Source organism: Pinus tabuliformis, chromosome 6, assembly GCF_031772625.1.
Source record: "Pinus tabuliformis cultivar Carrire ecotype Pingquan chromosome 6, CPIR1, whole genome shotgun sequence".
Taxonomy (NCBI): domain Eukaryota; kingdom Viridiplantae; phylum Streptophyta; class Pinopsida; order Pinales; family Pinaceae; genus Pinus; species Pinus tabuliformis.
This window is the reverse complement of record NC_142292.1, coordinates 986,498,419-986,514,793: the sequence shown is the minus strand read 5'-3', so window position 1 is coordinate 986,514,793 and position 16,375 is coordinate 986,498,419.

Below are 16,375 nucleotides of genomic sequence, written 5' to 3'. Positions count from 1 at the left end.
CTTATGAAAGGGTTTATAGTCAAAATTTGTATTCCTCTGATACTTATTTCTAGTGAGGTATCATACACGTCAAACAAAGATCGTATGCCAAAGTTATGGCCCAATGAAGTTGATATACCAATTTTCCCCAATGGGCCCCATAGACTTTTGGTGTTTTTTCTCCTAGGGTTAGGTTTTTGGATGTTTAAGGTTTTCCATTTTTTATCACTAATAAATAGGAATTTTAGCCTCATTGTAACACATTTTATAAGCCATGTAGTTGCCACATCTCTTCTCTGAGATAAGCTACAATCACTTGAGCTAGTTTATTTCCATTCTCCATGTAAACAATTTGTAGTACTTCGTTATCAATGAATTGAATTTATGTTTTTGATGTATCTCTATGTTTCTATTTATATATGTATTTCATTTCATTCCCTCATAAAACATAGATCAATATGAGGCTATTTGGTCACCAAAGGCTTAAACAAATTTTCTGTTGGAGTCTTATTTGTTATCCTTCTAACTCTTGTTATAACCAACTGAGAGTTTTCATCTACCTACAACTTTGAGTAGCCTTAATTTTTAGAAAGATCCATACATGTATCCAAAGAAAGGAACTCTACCACATTTTTATTAGTTGTGCCACAATCTCTGGTATACAACTTGAATACGCATCCTTCCAAATCGAGAAATATACCACCATATATTTCTTGGCTAAGATTTCCTTTAGAAGCTCCATCAAAATTTAATTTCACACATCCTATTGGGGCAGGATTAATTATTATAAGGGAGTTTCTTTTACTACTTGGACACTTGGTTTTGATTCTAGGGATCATAGATGGTGAAACATCTAGTTTTTTCAGAGTCCCTACCTCATGTTAATCAACTTACCAATCTTCCTAAGTCCAATCCTCTAAGACGATGGTCTCCCTGATGCTTTGTTTGAAGATTTTCCAAAATTGTTCATCTTCATTTTTTGTTTGTTTAAATATCCTCTTATTTCTTTCTTTCCAATTAAACCACATTACAAAACTTGGAACCAAAATCCATGCATGATTTAGAATTGGATTTTTGAATATGTTTTTTCTCCATTGCTCCATTGTTTCCACAAGGCTATTATATTTTTGGTCAAAATATCCAAAGAGGAGTAAGATTATATTCCATAGACGGTTGGAAAAGGGACAAAAAATTAGGAGGTTCCCCATGTTATCTTCTTGATTTCGACATAGAGAGAAGATCAAAGGACCCTAGAATACCTTGTTTTGAATTTCATCCCATGTTCAAATTATTTTCTTTCTTCCAGTTATCCACAAGAATTGAGTGACTTTAAAAAAGGACCATACATCCAAATTTCCACCATAGTGGTTCTCTCTCAAATTAATTATGAATAGAAAATAATGTATTAGACTCTTTGACTTTAAAAATTCATTTTAGTTTGATATCCTCAAAAGATTTTATCTTCGCCTTGGTCAATTGAAATTTTACAACTTTGTAACTCTGAGCTTGTATAGACCAGGTTATCATAGATGGGTTCTTAGGCCAATCATCCATCGCCTTCCACCTTCTCCATAGAGTATATCAAGGGGATGGTTTCCAAAATTCTTATATTGTTGTACATTGGTTAGTTGTTATAAAATCCTTTAAATCTTATAATTCCTCACATTCCCTTAGGTAGAGTAATCATTGCCAATCATCCTTCCAAAAGAGTGACATGTGACCATTCATGATCTCCCATAATGGATGGTTTTGAACAAGCCTCTAATTTTCTCACACAAAATTCCATATTAAGGATACTAATGGGTATTTTGTAGTTCTTAGCTTAGTCGATTGAGAAGAGGATTGGTAATAATTCCTATAATAAATTTGTTTCCATAATTTATTTCCTCCTTGAAGCCACCTTTGCTAGGGCTTAATTCTCATTGCTTTATTGAGTGTATCTAGGTCTCTAAGACCCAAACCCCTTGCTAACTTGGGGATGCAAAGTTTCTCCTAGGAAATCAAATACCATTTTCTTTCTTTCTTAGCTTCTCTACAGAGGAACTTTCTATACAGAGAAATGATGTTCTTAAATATTTCTTTGTGGGCTACTAGAACTTATAATCGGTATGTTGGGAGAGCTTGAAGGACCCATTTGTGTAGGACCAGTTGACCTACCAAGTTGAGTGTTTGGAATGACTAACTATCTATTTTTGGAGATGTTTCATAGTATGTTCTGCTAGTAGGCTATTTACAAGGAGTTAATCTATCTAGAAATCCAAAAGACAAGCCATATGCATGTGTAAAAATCATTAGTATATATATATATATATATATATATATATATATATATATATATATATTGTTAGTATTGATCATCATAGCTGAATCCTCCATGAATTCATTAAGAATGGTTTTCATAGAAGTACTCTCCCACAACTTTGGTAATCCTAAAATCATAATGTCATCAATGAACTATTGATGCATTACTCAAAGATTAGTACCATATAGGTGAAGACCTGTGGTTTTATTTTGGTTCCATGTTACTTTGAGGTATATTCTTAGGCACTTTGCTACAAGTATCAATAAAAAGAGGGAAGGGATCAACCTGTCGATGTCCTTTGGAATGATTTAAAGTCGACGTTGGGGAGCCATTCAAGAGAATAGAGAAAAAGGGGGTAGAGATTAATTATTTGATTCAGACAATCCAATGGTCCAAAAATATAAATTCTTGGAGGATTTGGAGAAGATACTCCTAGTTTAACTAATCATAGGCTTTTCAAAGATTTAGTTTTATCAACATTCCTTCTTGCTTGGATTTATTTAGGGAGTGGATGACCTCATGAGCTACAAATATCCCATCCAAGTTTTGGTTTCCTTCTACAAAACTTCTAATTTGGTGATATGATAGTACCAATAAAAGGTTAAAGGAGATTAACAATGATAGTCAATATAATATTATATAAAAAAATGTAAAAGGTTATTGTTCTAAAACCATTGCCATCACCACATCCTCCACCTCTACAAATGAGACTTCTCACATAAGGGATTCATTATGAGTTGGATGAATTAACTTTTGGATATGATATGTAATTATTTGGATGGATACCAATCTATTTGGAGTGGCTTCCATTAATAGGAAGCAATAGTAGGAGACAATTTCTTGTTCCAACTCTCAATGTTGCACTAAACGTTTCCCATCCTAAGAGGAGAGGGAAAATATCATGTTGTTATGTCGGTGCTTCACCAATGCTTTATGGAAGAATTTCAAGTTATTTTCTCATTCGTTTAGCCACTGCACTCGAGATTTATATTTCTATTGGATATCCTCCTACTTCCTTGTTGCTTTATTTTATTAATTAATTGTCCCTCTTCCATTACTAGGGCATCCATTCATCCTCCTAGGATAACATGTTGTTGCATCTATTGCATACATGATTCCAAGTGTTTTTTCTCTTTGAGAATATGACCAACTTCATTCCTCTTCCATTATTTGAGTTTGGATTTAAATTATTTGAAATTATGTTGGAAGGTGTGCATGTTAATTCTACCTTAGGATTGTGTTTCCTCCCACAAGCATTTGGATTTGGGAATAAAATATAGATCATATTGAAGCCAAAATATTTTAAATCTAAAGGGACGATTATGAGGATTTGCTTTAAGGTCTAGCTGTAAGCGGATTTTCCAATGGTCTAAGCCAATACTTGGAAGGATGGTGACTTAAAAAAAAAACATCCCTTTCTAATAGGGATTCTAACACTATAAACTAGTCCAATCTATTGGCCACTTGATGTTCCCCTACTTTGTGATTATTACAAGTAGAAATCCCACTTACCGTGGTAAAATATGCCACATAAAGTTGATATAGGAGGTTGGTGAACCGCTGTGCCTCTAGTTCTAATCTTCTAATCCCCGCCCTTCTTCTCTTCAAGGGATTTAATAAGACTGAAGTCTTCAATACCCATAGTTCCTCATTCTGCAGGGATCTTATTGTCATAATGTTTTCCAGGAATTTTGTTTTCTCCACAGGAATATGCGATCCATATACCACCATTAAACACCCAGATTCCATAAGAGAGTACAAGGGATTTATATTTAGTCTTGGAATGACACCTCCTGAGGGTTCCAAATAATGGTCATACCCTTCATGCCTCCTTTGGAATCCAACATTACAACTTCACAACCCCTCCAACATTGAGAGGAGATCTCTTTAAATTTGTTGCTTGAAAAAATTATTTCCTATATCATAAATATGGTCGAGTTTTCCATTTTAATTCATTCCCTAAGATATCTCTACTTACCTGTACTTTTTAGGACACAAATGTTTCAATAGATAATCTTCATTGTGTGAAGTGTTTTGGTGACGTAAAAACCTATAATAGAAATTTCACCTATCCAATATTAACCAAGTGTTCTCGAATTATCTGAATCAAGGGCTTATTCATCCTTATGCTCCTTTTTTTTAATTACTTATGAGATTTATCTTTCCCTCTCCCACATTTTGTAAATACCCCCAAACCCTTTCTTAAAGGTCCTACCTCCTAGGTGTATGCCTGCAATTGGTCCTTCACTCTTAAATATATTTGATGGTATTGGTGTAGGTTTTAACCCTGTATAGAAATTACCTGCATACGAATTCTAAAACACAGAAAATAAACAATGCGAGAGCATAACACATAAAACACATATACACAAAGATTTCCCCTGGATCCAAAAACTGGGACTACCATCTTGATTTTTCATCATGTTCCTTTCAATGTTACAATACATATTTATACATGTCGAAGCATCCAATACCATGGACCGAAAACCATCGTGTCCAAAACCATGGATCGAAAAACATAGGTAGGTTTGCCCAACATAATATAGGGTCCAAAAAAAATTTCCTGGGGCGCTGCCCCAGACCCTGTAGAGGGGGGCTACCCGCCCCCCTCAACCCCCCCTGTGACCACCTCACTACACAATCAGCACAACAAAAGGGGGGCTCCATCCCCCCTCTAACCCCTTGGTTCACTACGTAGGTTAGTTGTGCAAAGAATATAACACAACCCAACATTCTCCCACTTGTTGTTTTCTTTCCACCGGGGGCCACAAGAGAGCTTAGTCATTTATCCGACCCTGAAACGCCCATTGTTTCTCTACACCAAGAGAAATTCTCAGAGCTCATAGATTTTGTCAATGCATTTGCAATATTCTTCAAAGTGTCCACCTTTATAGCAACACCTTTTTTTCTTCTATCATATCCCTCATAAAGTGATATTGAACATCAATGTGCTTTGTCTTTAAATGGAAAGCAAGGTTCTTTGCCAAGAAAATTGCACTTTGGTTGTCACAGTCTATCCTTATAGCTCCCTGTGCTAACCCCATACTTGAACACAATCTCTGAAACCAAACGGATTCCTTGCTTGCATGAGTGGCTGCCATGTATTCTGCCTCTGTAGTTGATAGTGCCACTACAGATTGTTTCTTACTCATCCAACTGACTGCACCTCCAAACAGGTTAAACACATACCCACTTGTAGATCTTCTTTGATCCAGATCTCTAGCCCAGTCTGCATCAACAAAACCACGAATATCCAATACTCTATCCAATCATGTTCTTCCTTGGTAGCACAAACCATAATTGGTAGTGCCACGCAAATACCTGAAAACCTGCTTCACTGCTATCCAGTGCTCCTTCCCTAGTTTTGATATAAAGCTGCTCAATACTCCCACTACATGTGCAATGTCTAGTCTAGTATAGACCATTGCATACATCAGGCTACCGACTGCACTTGCATATGGAACACAGGACATATCCTCTTCCTCTTCTTGTGTCTTGGGACACTGTTCAATAGATAACTTTACACCTACAGGAATAGGAACCTTCACTGGATTACTATCCTGCATATTAAATCTCTACAGTATTGTCTCGACATACTTCCTTTGGTTTAACTAGAGCTTCCTCTTTGCCTGATCACTTTTAATTTCCATGCCCAAAATATAGTTTGCAGCACCAAGATCTTTCATGTCGAATTTGGAGGACAATTGGGTCTTCAAATCTTGGATAATTTCTTTGTCATTTCCAACGAGCAACATATCATCCACATACAAGACCAGATAAATAACACGGTCACCAATTAATTTAAAATACACACAGTGATCTGCTTTGATTCTGGGAAGCCAAGTCCATGTATAAATGTATCAAATTTCTGATACCACATCCTTGGTGACTGTTTTAACCCATACAGAGACTTCTTTAACTTGGATACCAGTTCTTTCTTACCCTTCACCGCAAAGCCTTCAGGTTGCTTCATGTAGATCTCCTCTTCTAGATCCCTGTGAAGAAATGTTGTCTTCACATCCATCTGTTCTACCTCAAAATCAAAAGCAGCAGCAACAGATAAAAGTAACCTAATAGAAGTTACCTTGGCAACAGGAGAAAAATATCACCAAAATCAATTCCCAACACCTGGGAATAACCTTTTGCTACCAATCGAACTTTTTATTTCTCCACCTTTCCTTCTGCATTTGTCTTCTTCTTGAACACCCATTTGCTACCAATGGGTTTCCTTCCAGGTGGCAACTCCACCAAATCCCAAGCCTCATTTTTGTGCAAAGATGACATTTCATCAACCATGGCCTCTTTCCAGAGTTTTCCATCCTCTGAATCTATTGCTTCCTTCATAGTTCTAGGATCATCATTAGCAATAGATAAAGAAAAATTCGAACAGAAAGCATATGGACTATACCTTTCTGGCTGCCTTCTTTCTCGAACTAATCTTCTTAACCCCGGAGTTTGTGGCTCTTCATCTTCTGATTCGTTGTCTACTGTAGAGTCTGATTCTTCCTCCTTTAGCTCAAACTCTATCTTCTTAGGTTCCTTTGATTGGAGTTCATTATTAATAACATCTTTCACCTCTCTGAACACCACATCTCAGTTGTACACAACCTTCCTTGTTGCTGGGTTCCAAATATTATAACCCTTTAAACCATCCTTATACCCAATAAAAATGCACTTTTTAGACTTACTATCCAACTTGGTTCATTTCTCCTTTGGAACATGTACATATGCATCACATCCAAATATCCTCGGATGTGAAAGAAAGTGTTTCTTACCAGTGCATACCTCTTGTGGAGTCTTATCCTCCAACACTGATGAAGGTGATATGTTGACTAGGTAACATGTTGTCTCGACCGCCTCTGCCCAAAATTTCTGTCCTAACACAGCACCACTGAGCATGCTTTTTGCCCTTTCCATCAACGTCTTGTTCATTCTTTCTGCAACTCCATTTTTCTAAGGTGTATATGGAGTAGTCTTCTGCCGTGATATATCACACTTCTTAAAGAATTCTTCAAATTCCTTACTGCAAAAATATCCACCGTTATCTATCCTCAACAACTTTATCTTCTTCTCTGTCTGATTTTCCACCAGAGCCTTAAATTATTTAAACTTGTCAAAGACTTCAGATTTCTTCTTAAGGAAATATATCCATGTATTCCTTGAGAAGTCATCTATAAATGATACATAGTACACAGACTTACCCAGTGATTGAACCTTCACAGGTCCAAACACATCACTGTGCACAAGCTCTAATATCTGTTTTTCCCTCTTACCACCAGAGGGGAAACTCACCTGATTCTGCTTCCCACATAGCTATTACTCATACCTTCTACCATACCTTTACCATGAAGTATTCGAAGGCCCTTCTCTCCAATATGTCCAAGCTTTTAATGCCATAGCATGGTCTTCTCTCCAGAGACCACTAGATTTTCTGCCCCACTTTCAGGAACCACAAAACTGTTGCACCCATCAACAATAGTGCTACCTTGCAGCTTGTACAAAGTTCCATCCTGAACTCCCCACATCAATACCAGTTCTCCTCAAACCATCTTGTAGGTATCCTTCTCGAACACTGTTTTTACACCTGCATCATCCATCTTGCTTATAGAAATCAAATTTCTGGCTAATGCAGGAATATGCAGAACACCTGGAAGTGTTCTAACCCTTCCACCTTGCAACTTCAACTTTAATTTTCTGTGACCAATGATTCTAGCCTTCCTATCATCCCCTAAGAAGGCATCACCACCATCATATTTATCATACTTGAAAAACCACTCTCTATGGGGAGTGAAGTGAAAGGATGCACCTGAGTCAATAAACCATGCCTCAAGATATACATGTGTACTTGAAGAAGCCAAGTACACATCCCCACCTTCATCTAAGGTGGTTTTCACCTCTGCAAAAGGAGCATCATCAAATCCCTTTCCTTTATCAGGAGCTATAGATTTACAGTCCCTTTTGTAGTGCCCTTCCTTTCCGCATTTCCAACACACCACCTTTACATGTTTTCCTAGAGATTTAGATCTCCCTCTGGATTTAGATCTCCCACTCGATGACTTATTTTTGTTTCTATTCTAGGACTGTCCTTGTATAGACAAGGCATCACCATTCTGGCTCTCCATATTTTTCCGTCTCATCTCCTCCGTCAGCAAGTATGAGACTATTTCATCAAACTACAAGGCAGTTGCATTGCTACCTATTGTAATAACTAGACTATCCCATGAATTTGGTAGAGAACACAACAAACTGATGCACTTATCTTCATATGAAATTTTAATATCAACAGATGCTAACTGACTTACCACAGTATTAAATGCGTTTAGATGCTCTGTCACTGAGTCTCCATCTTTCATCCTCAGGTTATACAGCTTTTTCTGCAAGAACAGTTTATTCACCAGAGAATTAGATTGGTACAAAGTCCCTAACTTGTCGCACAAAGCCTTCACCATAGCTTCCCCTGATACATTTAGCAATACTAAATCTGAGACACACAATCGTATTATGCTCTTTACCTTTCGATCCAACTTCTTCCATTCTTCATCGGACACTCCCGTTGGTTTAGTACCTGGATCTACTACGATCCTCTGATATTTACCCACCGAAAGATCCTCCATCTTGAGTTTCCACAACTCAAAACTCTGACCATTAAATTTCTCGGTCTCTATCTTTCCACTGCTCGCCATCTTCTTTCACCACCAGAATCGATCTCGCAAATCTCCCACTAAATAGGGTCCACCACAGGCCCGAGTGAAATCCCTTAGAAACAAAGGCGTCCCCTTGAAGCCAAAACATCTCTAATGCCAAATTTAGGTTTAACCCCATACAGAAATTACCTGCATATGAATTCTAAAACGTAGAAAATAAACAATGCGAGAGCATAACACATAAAACACATATACATAGAGATTTCCCCTGGATCCCAAAACTGGTACTACTAGCTTGATTTTTCATTATGTTCCTTTCAATGTTACAATACATATTTATAAATGTCGAAGCATCCAATACCATGGACTGAAAACCATCACGTCCAAAACCATGGATCGAAAATCATGGGTAGGTTCGCTCAACCTAATATAGGGTCCAAAAAAAAATTTCCTGGGGCGCTACCCCACACCCCGTAGAGGGGGCCTACCCGTCCCCCTCAAACCCCCCTGTGACCCCCCTCCCAACTGTGCAATCAGCGCAACGAAGGGGGGGCTCCGCCCCCCCTCTAACCGCCTGGTTCACTACGTAGGTTAGTCGTGGAAAGAATATAACACAACCCAACAATTGGGATTTATAATGCTTTGTGATCATGTCCAAAATTTTATTTTTCCATTATATAAGTAGATTTAACAGAATTTTCTCATCTCTATTCATTATTTTAGAGTCTTCCTTTGCTTCCATTTGTGTCACATTTGGAATGAGTACCTCGTCATAAGGTGGGATTTCTAGTAGGGTTTATGGAGCCTTACTTTTAGGTGAGGTTTTATCTTGGGTCTCATTTTTTAAGTCTAGATTCATGATTTACTTAGGAAACTTTGTTTCTACATCCTAGTTGTTAAGCATCAAATATTTATTTTTGGTTGGAATTGAGGTTGCCAATGGTTGAGTAGATTGATTTCTAGGGATTCTCCTTTTATATTTTTCTCTTTGAAAACCCTTTGGATCTGTTTTTTGAGATTCCTCCTAATGGATTGGGTAGTCTTTGAATAATTGGACATATTCATGGAATCTTCAGCACTAGAAAGGAACATTTTCATAATCTAGAGATTAACTCTAGATTTCAATAGACTCTCATAATGAATAAGAGATATTCATGTAGACACATCTTTTGGCATATGAGGCATACCTCCCTCGTATGGTGACCTCTGAGATTTTGACAAAGGAGCTTATTGAGTTGTCGATTATTTCAAGAATATCTAGATCCCAAAACTCTTTGGGTAGAGAAAATAGTCTCACCCATAATAGGGCTTCTAGGTATTGCTCCTTTTTGGGGTTACAATGTTCCTCCCAAATTCACATAAGTAAACTTGCATTATTGTAAAAATAAGGGCCATTTTCAAACAATTGCAATGTCTTCCGGGCTTGTAAAAAAGACCATAAAGAAACATTTGGCCACTAGTTCCAAATTAAGTTGATGTTTCAACTGCCATCTATTATAGATCTATATTACCATGTCTTTCTCTAAAGGCCATATGCCTATAAACTTACAAATAAGGGCATGGTATTCATGTATTATCTAGATATCCTTTTAGTTTATTGGGCCTTACTTCATATTCAAGATTGATTTTTGCTTTAAGTAGGCACCAGCTATTGAATCGAGATTTCCGTTATGCTCCTAGAATCGTATTGTCCCACGAATCTCCTGCTTCATTTGGGGCCCTAGATCCTCCCTCTCTAGTAGTCACTAGTAGCATGCAAACAAATTTATCCAGTCACAATTTTTCTGTAGGAGGGGCTTGCACCCCTCCCCATGTGAGCACTTATGTTTGTAATAAGATCCAACGATAGTGATAGTGTCAAATTTTGAAATGTATCCTATTTGGAGTTTCATGATTTTGTGATACAAGTAGGGTTTGAAGAATCATTGCTACAAAACAAAACCCTAACCCTAGCATGTATCTTTTTTGTAATAATCCATAAAAAAAAAAAGATATAATATTGCATTAAATAACATATTTTGTACTTAAAATTCATAGAAACTTTGAAACATGATTTCATATTTTTTTATATTTTAGGTATCATATTTCAAATATATATATATATATATATATATATGCTTTATTTTTGTTTTTAAATTATATATTTTTAAAAGGAGTTTATGTTTAATAAGTTTTTTAATTATTAAATTTATAATATACTTTTTTAAATTGTATAATTTTCTCTCATTGTCCCTAACCATGGGTGGAGTGTTCATTGAAAACATTGGACATTTAAATCAACATAAACAATTTATTCTCTTTCTTTTCCTTATAATTTATAGAGTAACATTATCTATATATAAAAGCTTAAGCGAAGCCCATTGTATATTCCTCAGGTAAAGAAAATGTATGTCAATTTGAAAACATTTTTTTTAAATGGCATGCAAAGTGATGTGAATTTATTTTTACCAAAATTTTTGGAATGCTAGATCATATAATCTTAGCAATATAATAATGCTAGCTCATTATAGCCTCGTGGCATTTTGGAGTCTAATGGGAAGTTATATCATTATACTTCATAGTTGAGTTACCATTAAGTACCAAAAAACAAAATCCTATGTTCATAGTATTGGATAAACTCACTAAGAGTGATCAATTTATTATAATGAAAGATATAGATAAGTCTCATGACATAGCATAGGATTTTATCAAAGAGATTATGAAACTTCACGACTTTCCAAAGAAAATCATCTTTGATAGAGCTTCTATGTTTATCGATACATTTTGGAATCGATTCCAAGATTCACTTTAGACTCAACTTAATGTTTACATGAGATATCATCCTAAGAATAACAATGATAATGATGATCATAATAAAAATAAAAATAATAAAAAAGAAGGTGAATCAAGTTCCATAAGACATGCATCACATGTATGTTATGGACAAAAAAAAATAAAAGGGAGATGAACTTCATTGATGGATTTCACTTACAATAATAGCTACCAAAGTTCTATTGGCATCAAATCTTTTGAACTATTCCATGGTAGAGCTTGTGGAACCCCCTTAAGTTGGGACAAACTAGAAAACAAAATCTTGGTGGGACCTGACATCATTTAAGAATTGGAAGAGAAAAATTTATTTATTAGATAAACACTAAAGGATGCTCAAGATCATAAAAAGAACTATGTTTATGGGCATAGAAGGGGTCATACCTATGAAGCGGAGGGCATCTCTTTCTATGAGTTAAACCAAATAAAAGTTTCATAAAGTATGGGAAAGAATCCAAACTTTTCCCTCAATTTGCGAGGACATTTGAAATCTTGTAAAAGATTGGATCTATAGCATATTTCCTTGCTCTACCACCATTATCACATAAACTGTATAATGTTTTTCATGTATATATTTTAAGGTATTATATTTGTAATACATCTGGAATTTAATATTACAAACAATTGAATCATTTGCAAGTCATAGATGAGAGGGTTCTTGAGGAAAAAGTGACATGTATATTGGACCATTAGACTTGATAGCTCAGGCATTGTCTAGCGGAAAAGGTAAAGTTCCATTTGGATATTTATATTCCAAGTTCTACCACCTAGGATGATACAACATCTATGCATGTTGAATACCCATTTTTGTTTACTTAAGAAATTTCAGCTGAAAGTTTTGTTTAAAGAGGGTAAGTGTAACTATCCTCTTGCATGAAATTTTATTCCTATTTGGACAAGATTTCTAGGTTATTTTGTTTTTTTTTGTTGGATATGTATTGGTATATGATTCAAATCAGGAGGATTCCTATATAATGTTTTGAACATATTATCGATTATATTTTTGATTTGTGTATATATTGTTAACTATGTACATGGATGTTGTGAGGAATCACATGTTTTGGGATGAAATTATGTGGTAAGATTGACTTGGATGCAGGGAAAATTCTAGGGGCTAATATTCGCAGGTGGGCTAATTTTCCATGTTTTTTCCAAAAAAATGATTCGCCAATTTCCATTTTTTTTAAATGATTCACCCACATTTTATAGTATAAATTTATTTTACCTTAAAAATCACCAAAACATTATATAGACTAATATAAAATCATTAGAAATCTAAATACCTTTACAAAAATATTGCCAAACATTTTATAGTTTGCATATTAAGGACTATTAGGATTTGCCAAGGTTTCAAAACTTTAAGATAAACTAAACCATCCTTAAAATTTTCCTTGCTTGGATGGGTTATTAAGTGGATTTAGGACTTTTGTTTTTCTAAATTTGATTTTGGACAATTGTTAACTATACCAAATAAATTATTAATACTGTAAACCAATGGACTTGTATGAGTGTGGCAAGTGAGTAGGGTACATGAAAATATGATCGACTGAAGGGAATGCATGTTGAGTTAATAAATTTATCTATTTTTTATGTGAGCAGTTATGTATGTGTAGGCCAAAAGATAAGGCCTCGTCAACTTGCCAACATATGAGTGTGGACTCATCACCATGTCTTGAAAAAGATGTGGAGTATTTAACTACAAACTATAAGAAAAGTATCTATATCATAGAGACAAGGTTGTAGAGTCCATATTTCCTAATTAGGATCTTGAGTTTGCATAGTAAGCACGTGGAATCCTTGCTCTCCAATAATTAGCTTCCAAAGTCCCAAGCTAACAAAACCCTTGGTGGATTAAGATAAATAATTAATTACCCACTTAGAGGTGCATTTCATATATCTTTTTTATATGAGGGTGATGGTGGGGTTGGTGAGGAGGTATTATACAAAATATAAATGGCTATGTGGTTCCCACATAGTCATTTATGTTTTGTATAATATATCCACCTCATCCCCACCCTCATCCTCATATTTATAGGTTTTGCATAATATCTTCCCCCACCCCCATATGTATAAATGTTATGCCCACATAGCCATTTATGTTTCACATAATATGTCCTGCCCCCCCCCCCGCCCCCCAAAACACATATATACCACATAAAATCTCCCCCCAAGTCCTACCCTCAACCTCATATGCATATATGTTTTACATAATATCTCCCCCACCCTCATATGTAGGTCAGTGGGCGTGGCGAGAGATGTTATGAAAAACATAAATATAGTTTTCATAATATCTTCCCCCATCCCTACCATCATATGTATGTGGGTTGGGGTGGAGGGAGATATTATGAAAAACACATTTATATTCTGTATAATATATTCGTCCCCCCCCCCCCCCCCCCCAACTATGTGTTACAAAATATCTACCCCTAACCTCAACCTCATAAATATGGGTTGGTATGGGGGTGACATTATGCAATATATATCTATGTTTTGCATAATTTCTACCCCTTCCCTATGTTTTGCATAATATCTCCCCCCAAAACGCCCCGAGATGTTTTTCATAATATCTCCCTCCATCCCCACGCATAATATTTCTCCCCAACCCCAACCTCATAAATATGTTTTACATAATATCTCCCCTCACCCCCACCCTCACCATCACCCTCATCAAGCATTTATTTATGTTTTAGTTTGATTTACTCAGCCAATGTGATGGAAATTTTGCTTTAAGGTCATTAGGTTTGGAAGAATACCCTTGTATTTTCATCATGGTCTCATGACTTTTTGACTAGTAAAGTTGTTTACTTCCCTTGACCAGTTTAGGTTGGATTTCTTAGCCTCTAAATCTGGTTTTGATAAACCTTAGAGTGTATCTTTATCTCTCTATGGAGTTTCATATGTCATGAACTTAAATGATTCTTTAACCCTATTCCTTGGTGCCAAGTTTGCATCCTCTAGAATTTTTTCCTCCTCCGGGTAGGGAACAGGGCTCTTAAATGAGAAATCTCATACATCAATCTTCCTAACACTTAATTTTAGTGTTAAACCCTAAAATCAATATATCTATGATTCCCACTCATGTCCCAAGCCAATGGTTTAATGACTTAGCCTACATAAACCCCTTAAGGTCCTAAGGGTTTTTGAACATCCAATATAGCGGAATTTAAAGATATGGAAAAACAAAAGCATTAGAGAGCCCAAGAACGAGTCTCCAAAAGGATCAACCCTAAGGTCTTAGTCATGGTTATTCCTAGTTGGTTGTCAACTAGTGTCTGGCAATATTTCTACTTACTTTGCCCAGCAGTAAGGGAGTGATAGTTGTAAACCTGATCCTTCTCCACTACATTCTTAGAGAAAGGAAACAATAGTTGATGATGATAGTCAAATGAAATGACTAAGATAGATTACCCTTGAAGATTGGCTACTATAATCATTTGCTAATTCAAGGAACCCCTTTTGTGCTCTGTTGAACCTCACGAACAATGAGGTGCAGATTCACAGTGTTATAAGTTTGGAATGAAAGTGGCTTTATGGAATGTTTAAGTCTTAAGTGACCTAGGAAGTGAACATATTACTCACGAGTTGTTGACTTTAACTGATAACAAACTTATTCTTTGTTTGTAAGATAACAAAATTTTAGGCTTTATGCTACATGTTTCCTTGCCTATCATATGGCTAAGGAATAACCACATTTATTATTAAGCAATATGAAGAGAAACATAGTGTTGTTGTATTGGTCTACCCTCTATTAGTTAGCATTATTGTAGACTAAAGGATTTACTCCTCACAAATATTGATTTGTGTATTGCTTAATATAAACAACCAATTTTTGGGCCTTCTTAGCATATATGCCTCCAATGATTTAAGGGAACATGCAACCTTTTCAATTGGTTAATTGATGCACTTCTTGATAGCACAGGGCTCTTTTGCATGGATTTCAACATGGTGGAATGTCAAGAAGACAAAGAATGATGTTGCTTGCATACCCAATATTTAGAGAAACAAAAATATGATTTTCTTTGAATCCCATCATTTTCTCTATTACTAATTAAAATTATGAAACATTCTAAGATTTGATTTGATTCTCTTTAACAAATTTCAAAAATGGGTCAGAAAGAATCTATTGCAGCTTGATACAGATATTTATTAATGATGCAAAATCCACTCAACTTCAACTTCAACTTCAACTTTGTTGGTCCTTTAAACTAGTTTTAATGGGTTTTGGAACTACTTCAATCCAAGTAAAAGACTTTAAGATAATTGTTTGTTCTCCACGCTTAATATTATGTTAAACGAAACAAGTGAGGGCCCACTAAGCTCCCTTACGTGGTCTGAGCCTCGTCCACCAATAATACACGTGGAATCCTCGCATACCAAGCAATTCACAATTGACATTATGAGGTTTATTTCTAGAAAACACGAATATTTCATTTCACGAAGGTGCTAGGACACACGCGAAGCTAGATAAAGCTAATAATAAACGAAATGTCAATATAAAACTCTATCAGTGTCTCGTCCACCAATAATACACGTGGAATCCTCGCATACCCAGCAATTCGCAATTGACATTATAAGGTTTATTTCTAGAAAACACGAATATTTCATTTCACGAAGGTGCTAAGACACACGCGAAGCTAGATAA